The sequence below is a fragment of the Plecotus auritus genome (assembly GCF_963455305.1).
Source record: "Plecotus auritus genome assembly, chromosome: 2".
Lineage (NCBI taxonomy): Eukaryota > Metazoa > Chordata > Mammalia > Chiroptera > Vespertilionidae > Plecotus > Plecotus auritus.
Window position 1 is genome coordinate 189,595,217 of NC_137771.1, and position 6,985 is coordinate 189,602,201.

Genomic DNA, 6,985 nt, shown 5'->3' on the forward strand with positions numbered 1-6,985 from the left:
TTCCGCCGGGAGTTGGGGCGGTGTTGGGTTGTTTTGCTGGCGCGCGCGTGTTCGGTGCTACGCCTTTTGTAGGGGTGAGGTGGTGTGTCATCCTCGGACAGCATGCATGCCGTACATCGCTTTCCTCGAGCATCAGGCGGGCTGGGCTAGAGAGAAAGGCGGATACCGGGAGCCAGTGAGTTCATTCACTTTATGCCCGTAGAGGAAATGAGGTTTCCTCTCTTTCGGGGGCGAGAGAAGGGGGCGCGGTGGCTAACCGCCGCTTGTCGGTGGCTAACCAGAAGTGGCTCTCGATCTTAGAAAGAAAGCCTTTCGTCAACCGTTGCTGCACATCCTGCCTTCTGCCAACGAAAGGTTAAGTTGTAGCCCATCCCGAAAGGAATGCACTGCCACAGCCCTCTGCAAGACTTTGACTCAGGGGAGACCTTTATTTGCAATCCCTCCCGCCCCCCCCCCCCCTTTTTTTTTCCAAATTTGAATCAGCTTGTAGGATGTAATTGTGACTATTCAGAAGGAGTGCGGTTCTTTCGCGTCGTGCCCACGGACACATCAGGAAAGCCATCTTTGCTATAGATCAGAGATTCCAGGTGGTGCTTTGGTGCTGCGTACCACACAAGCCTCTTTTTGCTCGAGAGACCTGCAATGGGATCTGTTGCCTTTTGAGATCACTACTGCTTAGGGCCCATTTTTTCTCCGAGTTTCTCCCCCTACTGGTCTTTTATTATATTGAAAAGGCATAGGAGCAGTGCTACAAGTCCTCAAACGTTGGCTCTCCCTTGAATTTTTAAGAAGGAGACTTGGAAGGGATCCACCACAGAAATGTTACAGTCCAACTTGTCAAGCAGAGCTAAACCCTGACACCACACATTCAAACCCAGTTGTAAATGAGATCCATTCCTCTATGTGGTCCTGGTTTCATTCGACTGTGTTTCTGTATTTCTTGTGTTTTCTTAAGCTCTGGTTTTCATCTCACATTCCAGTGGTCTATATTTCTAAATATTTTTCTCGAACCAGTGTTTTCCTCAGTTTCAGAACACTATGTTACTCCAGAGCATTCATGTATATAACATGGAATTACTCGTCAAAGTAAACCTTAAGGCAGCATTCCCAAATTGTATTTCCAAGCAGAGTTTCATGAGAGATTACTAGGTACTCCTTGGTGGGGAAAAATTCTTCTAGGTCTATTTTTCCTTCTAAAATATAATTTTTGAAGGGTTTTTTTGTTTGTTTGTTAATACATCTGAAAAGAATGCATATACAAAGAATTGAGACATGAGAAAGCATTGGTTCAACACTAATGAAACTACAAGAATTAGGATTTGGGGAAGGTGGAGAATATTACCTAAACATTTTTTTAAAATGTTTGAAACTGCAACCAAAATAAGCTGTTAAAATCCCTATTAACACTTATGAAGAGTCTTCATAAGACTCCGTGATTTTTATTAAATTAGCCTCAACTGGCTGCTCTAGGGTTCCTCATACAAAACAGAAATAAGGGGATTCCCCTGACTGGTCCCCATGTTGTTAAATGTTCTCCCCACCCCTAGTTTCTTTTTTATTGCAATAAGGTTTTATTTTTTTAAAATTTATTTTTATTTTTTGTTATTAAGGTATTACATGTGTCCATATCACCCCATTGCCCCCACCCCTAGTTTCTTAATGAAGCAGGTCTCCATCCTCATAACTTGAAGAGGATGTGAATCACTCCACAGACATCTGTCTTCTAGCACCCCTCATATATACCAGGTCTACAGCTGTGTTCTAGGAATACCATATCATACACTATTAAGCTGCACATCTATGCTAAGCATATAAGACAATGACTAACAAGGAAAAATGTTTTTTTAATTATGTACCTAATCCATTTGGTATATTTCAAAAGGTGCAATACTTTTCTTCATTTATCAGTGAAAGAAGTTAGAGATTAACTTAAAAAAAATCAGCAAACGGCTAACAAATTCCCTTGCAAGTCAGTCACGTATATAGTGCATCCTAGAAAAGAGGAGGGGCAAGACAGGTTCCACCCACTTTCATCAAATACTGAACCTACTCAAGGGTGGAGAGAAAAGGCAACTTTCAAAAAGGAGTATGTTATTAAATGAGGCATTTATTATACTCCTGCCTAAGAGCACGAGTGGGGAACATGTTTTCTAAACTAGCTCTAGGAAGTAGAATGTGGAATCACTCCATCCTCCTCACCTAAAGGGCTGTCCAATGGTTAACGAAATTTTAAAAAATGACTAAATAAAAGACTCCACATACACACCCCTCCCCTCCCAACACACACACACACACACACAAACTAGATGTCTCAGGTCACTCTCCAGAGTGGAACCCGGGAGCAGCTTCAACGACCCGAATTAATCTGTTACAGAGTCATCTCAAGCATGCCTTGCTTTTAAACAAAATAAAAAACAAAAAAACTAGTACTGATCACCTTTCTGACAATACACAATTACTCAAAATTAACTAGTATTGAGAGGGGGAAAGAGACCATATCTATGCGCCTTGTTTCACACGAGTGCATATGGGTAGGTGCAGGGCATTTATCATTATAGCAAAAACGAATTTTAATTTTTAATCTTTAGTTTGACGTATACATTGCTTTTAGTATGATGCCGAAACCAGCTGTGCAGAAAGGGCTCTGGAGAGATGTTCATAGCAGCACACACCTGCGGCTCTTCTTCGGTTCTGGAGGCTCCAAGGCAGCCAATATCGCGTCGTCAAATACATTCTTTAGGCCTTTCTGTGTTGAGTGCAGAACACTCCACATACTTGACAGCCTTCAGGTCACGGGCCAGCTTTTCAGCAGTCTCTGGAGTGATAGGTTTCTGTTTGTTCTTGGCAAGTTTCTCAGTCGTAGAAGGGTCATCTCTGAGATGGATTTGGGTCCCAACAAGCAAGAAAGGAGTCTTTGGACAGTGGTGAGTTATCTCAGGCACCCACTTTTCTTTACATTTTCAAATGAGGATGGAGAGACTACTGAAAAACAGACTAGAAATACATCTGTTTGTGGATAACTCAGCGGTCGTAATCTGTCCTAATCCTCTTGCCCTGCAGTATCAAAAAGTCCAGGAGTATATGGCTCTCCACCAATCATAACTGTGAATGCATAGTTGTCAAAAACAGTCGGTACATACTCAGATGTAAATTTGTTTGTTGTGTGGGATATCAGAAGACATGTTTTACCAACAGCACCATCACCCACAACGACGCACTTACTTGTCTGCATTGCAGAAGCAGTTTTATATCCACTTTAAATATTTCAAATCCAATGATGACCTCAGCCTCTCCCTAAAATATAATTTTTAATAAGAAGATGCTAATTATATTATGATTTTTATGTGATAACCTGCCTTTTTTGTTAAATATTGTTTTTATTAAATTTATTGGGGTGACATTGGTTAACATGAACATACAAGCTTCAGGTGTGGGTTTCTATGTTACAAGATCTGTATATTCCACTGTGTGCCCACCACCCAGAGTCAAATCTTCTCCTGTCACCATATGTTAGGACACGATAGTCTGCCTTTAAGAAATCACTTGTCAGCCCCGCCAGTGTGGCTCAATGGTTGAACATCGGACCTTTGAATTGGGAGGTCCAGTTCACTTCCTATTGGGTGTATGCCTGGGTTGGGTCGTGTCTCCATCCCCAGTAGGAGGCACGTAGGAGGCAGCTGATCAATGATTGTCCCTCATCATTGATGTTTCTATCTCTCCTCCCTTCCGCTCTGAAATCAATAAAAATATATATTAAAAAAGAAAACATTTGTCAGCAGAAAATGCCATACTTGTTACTTGAATATATGATTAGTCACTGGTGCAGGAGTAGCATTTACTGCCCAATTCACAGTTGATGCATTTGGTTTATTTGATGACCATTGCTTTATTACGTGCTTTATCTTGCTTTCAAAGGTGTTTGCACTATTATGAAAAAACTCATTGCTCAAGGTCCTAAGACTACAAGAAGAATGTTTTACAGGAAAAGTTGAAATAGCAATTCTCAGATCTTCCATCAAGCAAAAAAAAAAAAAATGAAATGCTTCAGAATTAAAGAATTGCTGCCTAAGTTTTCTAAATGTCCAAGATGAAACTATTGTTCCATTCTAACACATTTCAGATATGTTTACAGTTTCCTGCCTTTTGAATTTATTTCCATTGAAAATGATGACTGATACTCAAATGTGTTTTGTGCACCAAAACATTCTCTAATAGCACTTAAGTCACTACTAATCTCTGAAGTAATTTGGAAACAAAGTCAGCTTGGTTATGTAGCAATATACTCTGGCTGAATGAAGTTGCCAAGTTAAAGAATGAAATTATACCAAAAGGTAACAGAGTGAGCTCCTGTATAGCACATTTTAATTCAGTTATGGTCAGAAAACGTACTTTTAAAGTTTCAGTTCTTTTCAATTTGTTAAGGTTTGTTTTGCCCCAGAATGTCCTATGTACACTTATTTAAACAAAAAACAAAAAACATTTCATTGTGCATTGTTGGTCAATTATGTAAAGTTGGTTAATGACATCGTTAGGTCTTGTATATTCTTACTGATTTTCTCTACTAATTCTACAGTTTCTGGGAGAGGAGCATTGAAGGCTCCAATTATAATTGTGGATTTGCCTCGTCTTTCACGTCTGTGTATCTTCACTTTATATGTTTTCAAGCTCTGTTGCTAACACATTTAGAATGATATTTTTGATGAAATGAACTTTTATCATTATGTGCTATCTCTCCTTGTCCCTTATGGTGTCTTTGTTCTGAAATCTATTTTGTCTCACATTAATATAGACATTCCAGCTTTCTCTTGATTAGTTTTTCTGTGATATATCTTTTTCTACCTTTTTATTCATCTTTTTATGTTGTATTTAAAATGGTTTACTTCTGCCCTAATGGGTTTGGCTCAGTGGATAAAGCGTCGGCCTGCGGACTCAAGGGTTCCGGGTTTGATTCTGGTCAAGGGCATGTACCTTGGTTGCGGGCACATACCCAGTGGGGAGTGTGCAGGAGGCAGCTGATTGATGCTTCTCTCTCACCAATGTTTCTAGCTCTCTAGCCCTCTCCCTTTCTTTCTGTAAAAAAATCAGTAAACTATATTTAAAAAAAAATAAAATAAAATGGTTTACTTCTGGGCAACACATAGGGCTTTAAAAAAAATCCAATCTGATCATCTCTTTTAATTGCAGTGTTTAGATGATTTACATTTAATGTAATTATTGATATGGTTGGATTTAGGCCTATTATTTATTATTTGTTTTCTGATTTCCCTTACTTTTTTTCTATTCTTACTCTTCTGCCTTCTTTTGAATTGTTTAAATATTTCTTAATATTACATTTTAATCTATGTCCTTTGGATATAGCTAGCTCTCTTTTTTTATTATATTTGTTCTATGGCTTACAATATACATAACTAAACTTTTACAGTGTACTGAGTGTTAATATTACATCACTTCAAGTAAATGTAGAGAGACACCTTACTACCATATAGGTTCCTCAATTTCCCTCTCACCCTTGCTCCACTAACTAACCGTTATGTTGTAGTTGGTATATGTATTATATTTATTTATTTTAAAAACTTTTATAAGAGTTTATTTGAGCCAAACTGATGACATGCCAGGGAGTAAGATCTCAAATGCTCCAGAGAATAACAGTTTTGCATCTTCTTTTATGCTTTTGAAAATAAGGAGGAAATGTACCTGGAGCTGGGGATTGGATTACAGAATAATTAACAACATTATGTGCTTTCTTGAGAGTTAATATCCCCTTTGAGAGGTATTACTTCTGGTATTTCAAAGGTGTATTAACCTAGATGCACAAGAACAAGAGACAGAGCTGGCTTAAAACCTTTCACTAAAGAACTTATGGGCCTGAGTTATGACTACCTACTATGACTTTCCCTATTAGGAATTTATGATCAGATCACTCTGTGAGGTTGCTTTCCATAGAACCCATTATTTTCACCCACATTTACCCATTTTGATCCTAAATCAATCTGAAGGATGCTTTGGTGAACCAACATTTTGGTCTGATAGTGTGTTCTCAAAGAGCTAGGATGGGTCAGTATGGATATCCTGTTGTTGACTACTGGGGATGGGGCAATACTATAACCATGGAATCTGAGTTAAGGCTGACTTTTTCCCAAAAGGAAAGGCAGGCAAATGAAAGGCAGTCCAGTCTTATGGCCTTCATTGCAAAAAACATTGAATCATTTCTATCCTGTGAAATATCATGATCCAAGTTTAGCCTTCTGTCTCATTTGTCTCTATTTCGCATCTAGTATAACATTTACATAAGCCATGAAAAGAATATTAATAGTTATACATGTTCAGTAATCATAGAAAAATCCAAAGAGTATGTATAGTTATTATTACAACTAATATCTTTAAAGACAAACAAAATGGATTCTGAGTTCAGTATCAATCCATCGGTACCCAGGCCTTGTTGATGTCATAGGATAGTTATCTACCTCTGGTATCTGAGGCTTCTTGTCCTCAAGGAGTCTTTGATGTTCATAGACAGTGGTAGATGTCCATTTGAGGTTATGAGTCTTACAAGGTCCCTCCAATGAGGTTGGAGAGTGTCTTCTTTTTGACATCCTTTCCAATAAATAAAATCTCCAGGTGGCAGTAAAATGATCTTTTTTTTCTCTTCCCTTTCCCTCCCAGGATCTCCTATGCCTGTTTCTCTCTCTCTCTCTCTCTCTCTCTCTCTCTCTCTCTCTCTCTCTCTCTCTCTCTCTCTCTCTCTCTCTCTCCTCCCACACCCCGTGTGTGTGTGTGTGTGTGTGTGTGTGTGTGTCTTTTGTGCTGGAGGTTTAAGGTTTGAGCCCTCCATACTAATTACTTGAGACAGCCTCACAGAGGTAGGCAGGGAAGAGATGGTGTCACTGTCCCCTTTGGGGGCAGCATAAATGATCTTTAAAGTCTTTGTCCTGGGAGCTCTCTGAAAGGAAGTGGTTACCAACTTGGCATTTTCTTGAAGTGACTC

The 6,985-nt window shown here is 39.1% G+C and overlaps 1 pseudogene across 1 annotated transcript; it reads right to left on the bottom strand.

Annotated features, from left to right (window-relative positions):
• Nucleotides 1-2,656: 2,656 nt before the first annotated feature.
• Nucleotides 2,657-3,288, bottom strand: LOC308241611 (cell division control protein 42 homolog; annotated as a pseudogene). The gene has a single exon. The product of its transcript is annotated as a cell division control protein 42 homolog (transcript).
• Nucleotides 3,289-6,985: the final 3,697 nt, after the last annotated feature.